This window comes from Triplophysa rosa, linkage group LG1 (assembly GCF_024868665.1).
Source record: "Triplophysa rosa linkage group LG1, Trosa_1v2, whole genome shotgun sequence".
Classification (NCBI taxonomy): domain Eukaryota; kingdom Metazoa; phylum Chordata; class Actinopteri; order Cypriniformes; family Nemacheilidae; genus Triplophysa; species Triplophysa rosa.
In genome coordinates, this window is record NC_079890.1 from 28,679,516 (window position 1) to 28,692,129 (window position 12,614).

A 12,614-nucleotide genomic window follows, 5' to 3' on the forward strand; every position below is an offset into this window, starting at 1 on the left:
TGTTTCTAACATACGTGTGTGTGTTTACTGTAGCCTATACGGCGTAATCAACTCTCCGGTTCCCCGAGGGCTGCTGCCGCTTGTGTCTCGTACGGCTCTCACTAAATCCTTGGTGTTTCGAGTCTGACGTCATCACCCAAACGTGTTTTTTCATCAATTTTAACAGTCATAGGTAGTTTAGATGGTTAGAGTAAGGTTAGGGTTAGGGTGTGGGTTAGGGTAAAGGTTTCGTAAGACTTGAAACACCAAAGATTTAGTCAAACCAACAAGCCACGCCCACGGATCTGACTCGAATGTACCGTCCCCGGAAGACAGATTAAGCGGCAGACGGGCAGCTTGAAACGGAGCTCTGAACACACCGTATATCATTTACACACAGAAACAAGATTGTATAGTGTTGCTAATAGCTGATGTCAGTAAGCACGATATTTAGGGCGCAGACCAAAGAAACGACGCGCTGTCACTTTCAGCCGAACCAACCAAAATAGACGAGAACGATGTAAGTGGTCGCTTTTGATCATAGGAACTTATGTGATTATTTTATGTGTCTGTGACATGAATAAACAAATGATGTGTTTAAAAACACCGTTAGAGTCTGTGTGTGTGTGTGTCTGTGTGTGTGCGCGCGCTAGTGAAACCCGCCACAGCTCAAGTACAAAAGCTTGTGTCATTTTACAAACGTCCTCTGCTTATACTTTCACATATAAGATCATTAATCGTTTTAACCGCGGTTTATTTCCCACCGCTGCCTCGAGTTCAACATGGCTGCGTATCAAATGTGTAACATGCTCATCCTCCCCGTTATACGTGTTGTGTGAAGTCTCCCGCACCGGGGCTATTTTTAAATTGCAGGCTTATTAAAATAATGGGCGGGAAACTATAGAGATCCGATCACATTATCCAGATGTGGAAGCCACTTGTTGACAAGTGTAAACGCGCTGTGTCCTGATTGTCTGAAGATCCGATCTGCTTGTTCGGATCACCGAGATCGCATGGTAATGCCAAGTGTAAACGCACCCATATAAATAAGAAACATGAATAAAAATAGAAAGAATAATTTCAAAGGTAAACAACTAACTTCAGCTTATGCATGATGCATTTAGTTTATATAAATTAGTTTGTTTCTTTTTTTACTATTAAATAGTAATATATAGCCTATGACTTTTATTTTGGCAGGTTGTCGGAAGACGCTTATTTTTTAGTATGTCGGAAGACGCTTATTTTTTAGTATGTCTGTTTCTTCACTCAACAATAACATGTTCGTGAAATAAACTCTCAGAGCAACTCTGGAGGTGAAGTTCATGTCCTCATTCAGCGCAGACGCAGACAAATTTATGAGCATCACACGTGTAGCACGTTAAACTGTGCAGTTAATTCACGCAGACATGCAGAACAGCCAGATGACGTGTAAATAACAGGATTCGGCGTCCACAAATCCGCATCTAGTTTTATGGACTCAATGCAGCCGGAAAACAAGTTTCACTCGCAAAATAGACCAAAACAGTACAATAGCAGTTCATCATTTCAATAAGCTATCAGTTATTTATCAGCATGAGATATACGTGTGAGCGTGTGAACAGACTAAAATGCGTGTGTCTCACGGTGAATGCGTGAGACTTGAGAGCCCTGTAACATGAATAGAGTTTAGCGGGCTGTGCGTCAGTAATAACGGTCCGGGGGGAAACGCAGCGCTCCGTGTGTACTGTAGTTAAATGGATTAAACGAGGCTTCGAGGCAACAAAAATTGCCTCGATGATTTTTTGTATTCGAATTACTCGAGGAATCGTTTCAGCCCTAGATTGCTGTCTTGAAAATATAGGAAGACAGGGTTTTAGGACTGTAGAGATAGAATGTTTTTTGTGTGTGTATGTAAAAGCACAATGTAAAGTGTGGAATAGGTGAGTCTGGTGTGATGAACCTTTGATTTTGCATTTGTTTTACATGAGCTCGATTCAAACCTCTGTGATTCTGGATTAGCTTGGTTTAGATTGCATTCATGGGTCATTGCGGTGCGCCTTTAAAGATTGCTGTCTGCTGTGTTTTAGCATGGTCAGCACTCTGCCTCCCTGATTTTCAATTTGAACACTGAAATGATGTGAAGGGGCCAGGCCCAGCTGTAATCACTGTGCTCAGATAGTCTAGATGAAGAGCGTCTCATGCACTGTCACTCCTTAACCTATTACATGTGCTTTGACTTGACAGCTGTTTCTAAGGCTAAACCAGAGGCACATAAAGCACTGTAACCAATCAGGCATTAGCGCAACTCGCACATTTTTGCAGCCTTGCGCGTATGTTTTTGTCATGTCTTCGCTTGCTTTGTGTCTGCTCGCACAAGCAAACAGGCAGACTTGAGAGCACCTCGCTTAAAATTCTGCCAGAACTCAATGAGAGAATATGCAAGATCCCTCCAGCTGTGTATTTCCAGCAAGTCAGGCTGCTGCCAAGACTCGCTTTGTCTTGTAATTGTATTCTTACTCAACACCTTAGCCCATTACAATATGGATTTTCTCCCAGGGATGTGGTTGGAGAGCGGCATATAAATCGAACCAACACTTCCCCTCAGAAAGACTATCTGCTACAATAGACTGAGGGTCTATTATAATGAAGATGGCTAATGTCATATATGGCAAATATGATGGAGTCTTGCTGTTGCCCACGTAGTGTGCTCAGAATAGCTAGAAAGAAATTTTTGCGGAAGTTAGGTTAGGTGCCGCAGCGACATCAATTTGTCGAGAGCAGAGAGCGGCTCGCAGTAACCACGTTAATGGATGCAACAGTGCCGTACGTGCTTTAGCCTCATTTAATTTCCTATGGCTTTACGGTTTTAGCTTGAGAAGATGATCAAGATGGAGATTAACTCCTTGCGAACCAACTTTTTCCCCCTCACCTGCTGCAATACCGTGGGATACAGTTTTGGCTGTTTAAAAGTGCGCACATGTTTTTGCTAACAAGCTCTTCACAACGTCAGAGAACATTGGGGTGCACCATCACACGTCCAATAAATTTCCCTTACGGCTAGATGTCGTTAAAATTGCTCCTGGCTGTGCTTGATTTCTGCCGAGCCCATGCTCAGTGTTGTACCGGCCCTTTTACTCGCCAACAAATCTAAATAGTTCGCCGTAGGACAGTACATGCCATATTTCACCGTTAAATGATTGAAGTCAATATTTAAGTCAATCGCAAAACCATAAAACTGACTATCAGCATGAGGTCCTTTAATGATTTACCAGCCGGCCATAAATATTGACAGCGGGTTTGATTTAAATCAATATCTGTAACTCATCTTTAAATCAGAGCTTCCCTGTAGAGTTGCAAAGTTGAGTGCAAATGTTGATTTTCCTATGTTGTTTATTAGAGAACGAAAGTTCTCCTTTTTGTAATGAATATAAATAGATGGCAAAATTAACTGCATAAGGTCAGAATTTCCCAAGTGAGGGTTGCAAACATCCTAGTAATGATTGCGATTTCATTTTCTTGATTTAATAGGCTGGAGGAAACACAATTAAATAGCAAGAGAATCTCTTTCTGTGTTTGTGCCTGTGTTATCTCCATTGATTCAAATCCTTGAAAGTCGCTCTCAGTAGAATGCCCAGGAGAATCTGGGCTGAGCAAATGACGAGAGGTAGTACCATTAACAAGTTCATTAAAGTGATACAATTACTAGTGATATTAAAAGCTGCTTGCGAAGACCACTCGAATTCAATGCAACCACCAAGCATTAGTGCTTACATGAACTAAAAGCTCAACTTTAATGTACATTCAGTTCTTTTCTACCTACAGTAACGCTCCTTTAAGATCCAAATACTAGCCCTTTAAAAAACATTGTACCGCACTGGCGTTAGAGATATATTAGGTGGGAACATTAGATCTGTGGACTATATATCCCTGCAGCCTGATCCTCCCACACAGCCAGAGAAGAGCGAAGGGGAATAATGTGTGATTACGGCCATTTCATCTGATTATTCATCAGTGTCATTATGATAATGGAGGCAGCATAAGTTAGTTTGGCACAATCCAATGATTATGCAGATTATACCTGGCCCTGGACGCTTGAAGTATAGGCTTCATTTCTAAATTACTTTACAGACTAAGACTCCTACTGGATGTGCAGGGGAACTCGAGGCGCAGAGGAAGATCTATGTGGGAGTAATTTGCATCACTCCTTCGTTTTGTATCTATTTTCTCTGGCTAAACTGCTTGAAAAGCCCTTATAAGAGGCAAGTAAGGTATTGATTTTTACTTGTTTAAACACATCAGTAGGATAGGACTTCGATCATTTGAAAGATGTGCATCACTCTGTTTCTTTCTCTTTTTTTGCACAACATCTAGTATACTCTCTGTTTATGCTGTGTTCATTTCTGTCTTTCTATATTACTACATTTATCCAAAATATTATATTTATTTTTATAATATTACATACCCAATCTGATGTCAAGTTGAATTAATACAGTATATTGTCATGAGTTATATTGTTTGAAACAGGGGTAACAAAGAGATTATGATATTATTTACATGAGCTTTGTTGTAAAATAAATAGCAAGGATCACTTAAATGCAGCAGATTTACCCATTGTTTAACGTTATGGTCTACTCAAGGTGAACATGACACGTACTTATAGTGCACTTCGGTCTTTGCAAATTCAACTGGAGGGCTTCCATTTGTGAAGACTCTGCTTTGGCTTCAGCACAGTCTCCCCATTTAAGTAAAGACCTTGGCAGGCGTCCCAAAGCAGAATCCTCTCTGTAAGCCATTGTTTCCAGGTCCTAAGGAGCCAACGTACTGTCTCCAGAGAACTCGTTTTACTGTGTTGTTTGTCCTTATGTAGTTCTAGGGTAAATAAGTAGAGCACACCAGAGTTTTCTATTATGCGTGTGAGTGTGGTTAGATACAAAAAAATGCGTGGTTTTATTTTTAATTAATAACTGCTCATGCAATTTCATGTTGCCTCTCAGCCCACAAAGAAAAAACTAAAATGTTGTCTGATATTTTAGACATACTTGTGGTATTTGTTTGTCCATTTATACAATGTCAGTAGGGGTGTAACGGTTCAAATTACTCACGGTTTGATTTGTCACGGTTTTAGGGTCACGGTTTCGGTTCGGTTCGGTTTGTGCTATGTTCAGGGAAAAGGGACTACTGACAAATAAAAATAAGAACAAATAATCAAGCTACAAGTAACAGCACCAATAAAACAACAGAGCAAAACGGAAAATAAAATACGATACTGTATGTATACCTTTTAAGGTAGAAATGGATTAAAGTAATAAAATAAAACATAACATTGCATATGTACAAATTAAATAAAGATGAATCATAATTGAAGTTACAGAAGCTATTGAGTCACAAGCAGTGAGTGATTTCCTTGACTTTTAACAGACAGCAGGAATATGCTGCTGTCGCTTTAAGAGGAATGAAACCGATCCAGTACACTGATACTGTACACATGCATTGTTTTTCGTCTGTCTCGTCCGTTCACTTAAGACATAACCTACTATGTTTGTTAAGATACTCGACAAGAGGGGCATGTTGACCTACTTCGTGTGTGAATTTGTCCGTTTAAGCGCTTCAAAGACAACTCAATATTTGCGCCATGTCTGAGACTTTCCTTATGTGTGCTTCGGATCTTCTCACAGCGCGCAAGCGAGTTTTCTTGTGCATCATCTTGCACTTAAATGTTTAAATTGGCAAGACTTGAATGAGTTTAATCAGCAACATGTGCTGTTCAGGTCTCACCTGCACTTGCGCGCTCACAACACCCGGTTGATGAAAGAATAAATGACTGTACAGCATACGACAATCCTATTGAAATTTGTCTACGTTATTTGATTTGTTGTAGGTATTAAATGTGTATCCATCGACAAACATACATTGGCTGAACTTTGTCTGTTTTACGCATTATAATTTTTAACGAACCACATTATAAATGTGTCGTCAGATTTAAGATGAGCCGCGGTCCAAGCGCGTTACCGAGAACCGTTACACCACTAAATGTCAGTCATTCACTGCTTTGTACTCACAAGACATATTTTTGTGTGTCATTCCGTTACATTGAATCGATCGTTGTCCTTACACTTATGTCCTAAATGTGGGGAATCGCTCCCAAAGATCAAATATACTGTATACTTTAGACAGCTGATCACCATGTGTGAGTCGATTTATGTTATCTTCAAATCATAACCACATCCTCTCTCTGATCTCTTAAGATACTGTACATTTGACAGACCTATCAGACCTTGATTGTGAAGTTAAATGCAGAGAGTGATTGAGAATAAGGCAATTTTCATACCGGTAACCAGCACTCCTCACCTCCCCCATGAGGGTGGTCAATTGAGCTTTTGTGAGTCTGAATGTGCCTGTAATACTGGTATTAACATAATGTATAGCATAATAATGTGTTTGTTAAAGAAAGGAATTTTTTCCCTGATGTCCTTTAAAGGAACCGTTGATCCAAAAATTCAGTCTTCATTTACTCACCTTAAAGTTTCTTCAAATCTGTATAATTTCTTTGTTCTGATGAACATAGAGAAAGATATTTGGAAGAATGCTTGTAACCAAACAGTTCTTGGCCACCATTGATAGCGGCTAATGAGTTGCACAGATGTACTGTAGAACGTTTCAGTTATGTATAAAAACACTTGTTGGTTTTTTACTGCCTTGATGGTTAAGTGTTGTTAAAAACTGTTCAGCCCCAAAATAAAAATGCATCGCTGCTTCACCCTCGTTTCAGACAATTAGACTGTACTGTTCTTCTAGGAACACAACTGGGGCAATGTTGTGTTCCTTGAATGTTAAAGGGACAGATTACCCAAAAATATTAATTCTATCATCATTTACTCACCTCAAGTTGATCCAAACCTGTATAAATTTCTTTGTTCCGATGAACACTGAGAACTGTTTGGTTACAGGCATTCTTCCAAATATCTTTCTCTGTGTTCATCAGAACAAAGAAATTTATACAAGTATGAAATGACATGAGGGTGAGCAAATGATGACATTCATTTTTGGGTGAACTATCACTTTAATTCTATGGTTTCAGATGAGTATTGACAGCTTTAATCCCCATCAGTGTTGGGTAAGTTACTCTGAAAAAGTAATTAATTACTAGTTACTAATTACATATTCAATAGTGTAATTAGATTACTGTACAAGTTACTCTCTCCAAAAAGTATTTAATTACTTATTACTAATTACTTTCTATATCCTAAATCAACCTTGATTAGAATTGATTCAAGGATAGACATGAAACGGCTCTTTTAATTCATTCAAATAAATAATAAATAACTACATAAATTGTTCTTATTAACTGACCAAAGTATACAAATGTGAGAAGGATACATTAAAGCATACATTTTAAAGGGAGACTTGATGTCAATTCCACTATTGAATATAATACACAGTATTTAGTAACTGTAATTAAATTACAGAAAAAATAAGAGTAATCCCTTACTATACCCTTTCAAGGGAAAAGTAATTAAATTATAGTAACTAATTACTTAGTAACTAGTTACACCCAACACTGATCCCCATTTACTTTCTTTACATTTAAAAGAATAGCCAAACCATCTTTAACATTTCTCGCCCTGTTTCACATAAAAAGGAGTACAAAGGACATGAAAATAATCAATTCTGCATGGTGGATAATATGTGGATGTTGCTATTCTGTACTTAATGAGATAAAACATGGTATTATAATAATTTTTGTGTTTGCAATTTTTTATGTCAGGCTTTAGCTAATCAACAAATCAATATCTCATATATTAGTTGGCCTGCTCTATAAATTCCTTGGTTATTCTTGGTATGATAAAGGGGCTCCTGCCAGGACGTGGCCTGATTACCGCATGCATCCTATTAAATGTGTGTCCACTGGAAGTTCTCACAGCATCTAACAGTAAGGTGTCAATTATACAGCTGCTAACTAACATTCACTGCCGAACAGAGAGATTGATTTCTCTCTGTGACTAAATAAATCACAGTTCACGATTTTACGTTTATGAGATGATCAGCAGCGCAGATTTACAACAAGCGTTTTCTGAGACGTTTCATAGTGTAATGGGACATCACAGACAAGAATGCAGATAATTCATGCCAAATTGCTCAATTTATTCTGTGAAAACTGGGCTATGTAAAAAAACAAAACTATTTAGAATTGATTTTCACTGATAAAGCGTGTGATGTATGCAGTCTTCATCCGGCATACTGTTGCAAACAACAGAACGCGATCTAATGCTCTCAGTCATCTGGTACATTTATTGTCTGCACTTAATGTATAATAGCATATATAAACCAACATAAAGCCACTCACGTGTCTTGAGGTTGCTGAGAGGTTTATATATTTCTGCTACTGTTTCTAATACGACAATACATCGCCCGTTGCCATACTGATTGGAAAATTATTTTTATAAACACACTCTCAAAATGGAACTCATTGGAACTCATCAGTCATTCTGGGGACTTTTATTGTGCATTGCAAAAATATCATTCTTGTCCCATATTCAAATAATTTTAGAAAAGTAAAACAATGCTTTTTAAAAACAAATTTTCTGAAATCATACAATAGCTTTGTGCAACGAACTATAAAGAAATACTGTAGCTTGATACTTACAATGTCCCTCATTTTAAGCAGGTCCTATTAGTGTAATAACACCAGAAAAACAAAATGGCTACTGCATACAGTATAATGCATGTGTTTTATTTTGTCGGCATCGTTTTGTCAGCAAGGAAGCAATCTTATTTTTTTGTGAATATATGAATTTACAATTTCTGTGTTGTTTTTTGTCATTTGTAGACTCAGAGGTCCCATTTCCTTTATTATTTATGAGAATACCAATTAAAATAAAATAATAGGCAACATCATATTNTGTGTTGTTTTTTGTCATTTGTAGACTCAGAGGTCCCATTTCCTTTATTATTTATGAGAATACCAATTAAAATAAAATAATAGGCAACATCATATTTTCCATAAGAAAACAGTAAAGGAGCAGAGACTTGAGAGTCCTGAGAGAATGTTAAATTTAGTGTATGCCTTAGCAGCAGCACATTCCTTTTGGGTTTTGACAATTTGGTTGCTATGTAGCAATCTTGATACCAAGCATAGAGTGTGGAATATACAAGCCAAATACACATCCTCCATATCTCCTGGATATACCCAGTGAGGTTCTTGTCTTAAACTAAATCCATGTCCCTGACAGCTTGTATTGGCTAAATTTCTCATTTTATTGCATAGCACAAAATTTTACACACACATATATATATATATATATTTTTTTTTTTTTCTTTACTGGTTATGGTTAGGTTTTCTCTGCAATTTGATGTTCATATAATAATATGGTAACTTTTTATGATTTTCTTTTGAAACTAACATTACATTATTTTTCTAGGGGTGTCCCCGACTAAGGATTTACATACAGTAGTCTAATCAGAATTGTCACGTCTTGCCTATAGTCTACTGATAGTCGAATCATACGTGTGTGTGTGTGGACTTGGTTTTTATATGTTAGTGGGGACCTAAACCTGAATGCACAAGAACTCATGGGGACTTGTCATTGTGGGGTCCAAAATTGAGGTCCCCATGGGCACAAAAGCAAAAGGCTTTCTATGATCTTTAGGTTTAGGGGTTGGGTTAGGGGATAAAATATACAGTTTGTACAGTATACAACTCATTACGCCTATGGACTGTCCCCACGGAGATAATAAAACATACATGTGTGTGTGTGTGTGTGTGTGCGTGCGTGCGTGCGTGCGTGCGTGTGTGTGTGTGTGTGTGTGTGTGTGCGCATGCGTGTGCGTGTGCAAGTGCAGCGCAACATTGATGCATCAAAAAACAATCACATTACAGAATTTGTCTAGAACAGAATATACCTTTATAATGAATAAAAATAAGAATTGAAACGAAATAAGCCAAAGTAGGGATGCTCATATCGACCGTTTAACCGTTAACTGATCGTTAAAATTTTGACCAGTTAATACTATCAGTTAAACGATTTAAAACGTATGTTTATTTTAAGTTTAATAATATTAAAATAAAAAATAATTTAATAATACGTTTTTAAATGACTATTAAATCGTACATGTTTTTAGTTTTCTGTATGGTGAAAGAAAAACATGCTAAGCATTAACTCACGGAGCGTGCAGCCTAGTGCGACACACCTAGTGCGACTAGGTGTAAATGCCCTCCGAAACGTTTTCGAGACAGATTAAAATCCGTTCACGCAAGTCACTTGACGAAACAGGACACGTGTAATTCATCTGATTGTTGAGTCCACATTTGTCAGGGCTTTACTCTATGGAGCCAGAAATATGACAAAACAATCTGAATTTGAATTTCGTAAATCTGAATTGTTCAAGTGTTTTTTAACAAATCAAGTGTTTTTTAACAAAACTGAATATTATATGGGAGTTAAAATAGTTTTGAATTAGATTTTGATTTCGAATTTGAATTTTTTTTAACTTGAATATTGAACATTTGAAATTTAACACAATTGCTTTTTTTAAGGCAGAGTTTTATATGCATGCATTTTCAAACAACATATTTTTTGCTCTGAATTCTTAGATTGCAAATATCCAGTTTTTTTAAATACAGCCTCACGTTTTCAAGATGAAGAAGAAATTCGGAACATCAAATTCAATTTTCTAAAATTCAAAACGCAGAAATTCAGATCGTACAGAAAGTAGGTCAGAGGTCGTCCACAGGGAAGAGTAGAAGATCTCGGAAAAGTCAAACGGAGCGCTTTGGCCACAATGGCCAGTTATTTGTTCTTATTATCCAATCAAACTCCAAACATGCTGTTTTGGAGAGTGGAACTTCTTTGCAATAAAAAGGATTTACATTTTTCAAATTGCGACCACGCCCACAAGACTACGCGGGTTGATCGTTTGTTGTTGCTGCAGCATAGCCAAGCTCATACCGCTGCAATCTTAGGCAGCTGCCCGGGATGTGTGCGCTCACTGCCTGCGTTTTTGCCTGCTATGCCTCCACTGTTTGTGCTCTCTCCCAGCGTTTGCTGTTGGTGCTTTTACCCACAGTGTGCTTAGTGCACGCTTGCTGCTAGCTGCCCCACTATGCGCACTGGCTTCGAGCGTTTGTGGGTGCATATACATTTAATATATTAGACATGTATACAATTTTTATAAAGAACGTTTGTAGGTCCTGCAAAGTCAATGACATACGTGGCACGCTGCAATAAAAGTTATGTATAACATTTAATGCTAAAATAGAGAGAAAATGAATAAACCATGTAAGCTACAGACTGCATTTAGACTGAAATAAAAACTTTAATAAAAAGTAGTGTGTAATAGTATAATTGGGTGGTATAGCAGATCGGATTTATACATGTTTAGCCAAGACTGGCTGGTGGAAAGCAAATGTGACGCGCTTCCCGAGGCGTTATCTCTACATTCCCGGGACATCCGTGCCATCTGAAAGGGTGTTTTCTGCCGCGGGTCTAATTGTCAACAAGCTCCGGACTGTCACCACAACACGTAAACATGTTACTTTATTAAATAAAAACTCCAAGCTTTGGATTGAGGTAGGCCTGCTATTTTTATTTGATGAAAAAACTTTCTGACGGAAATAAACTTTGCCAGTTCTTCTGTGTTTTCGTTTTGTCATATTTTGTTAATTAATACATTTTTTTTTCTTGCCTGTTTATTTTATGCTTTGGATTTATATATTATTTTAGTTTTTCTCCATTGTCCAAAACGCCGCATATAAACAGCAGCATAAAGAAGACATATTCGTTATGCTGCTGTTTGCATGTTAAAATAAATCTGTGAAAAAAATGTTTGTATATTTAGCGTGTCACAGACCCTCGTCAACTGTAGCTATGTCTCATTTCGAAGTCTGCGTCCTCCGGATGTCGCATGCGAAGGAGTATGCGGCGGACAAACGCGACCTCCGGAGGACGCAGCCTTCGAAATGAGACGCAGCATGTATTTTTTAAATTCCAGCTTATTATTAGAATCTTATCAGTTAACGGTTAATGTTCGGATAACGAGTGTCGGTTCTCGGTTAGGGAAATTAACCGAAATGAGCATCCCTAAGCCAAAGTCCCTTTTACCTTTTTTCCTGCTATGTCCTCCTGACAAGCACGCTTGCTTTCAGTGCAGAGAATGACAAGTTTCAAAAGTCTGCGCCGTGCTTGGTATATGCGGTGATTTTGGTTGTATTACTTTATTATTCTTTTTTTGTATCATGCAGCACAAAGTTCTGTCTAAGTAACGAACTACGTCAATTCATATTTATATGCCCAAACATTCAGTAAGTGACAAATGTTAGGAAACGTTGTACACATTCATTTACGAGTCATCTGCTGATGCGGGCAGAACGTGCTGCTTCTCGTTACCGGTCTCACAGCACCGAAGACGTGGAGAGATGCGACCCTATGCTAGGTCATAGCCAGACCTCGCGCTCATATGCGCCGGGGGTTTCGGTACCCAACACTAAAAATGTTCCATTTCTTTACATCATAAATAATATATTTGGCGGCGCAGTGCGTGCCCGTCTGCTACGCCACTGCCCATATAACCAAAATGGCACGATCCCCATTGCATAACACCTCTGCAAAGATTTGACTGTGAGATTGGTAGTCGAATCAGGCTCCTCCTATCGAAGCATT

General features: G+C 38.2%; 1 protein-coding gene across 3 annotated transcripts in view; it reads left to right on the forward strand.

Annotated features, from left to right (window-relative positions):
* lrrc4cb (leucine rich repeat containing 4C, genome duplicate b) overlaps positions 1–12,614 on the forward strand; it is a 45,767-nt gene that overhangs the window by 29,138 nt on the left and 4,015 nt on the right. The window lies entirely within an intron of this gene.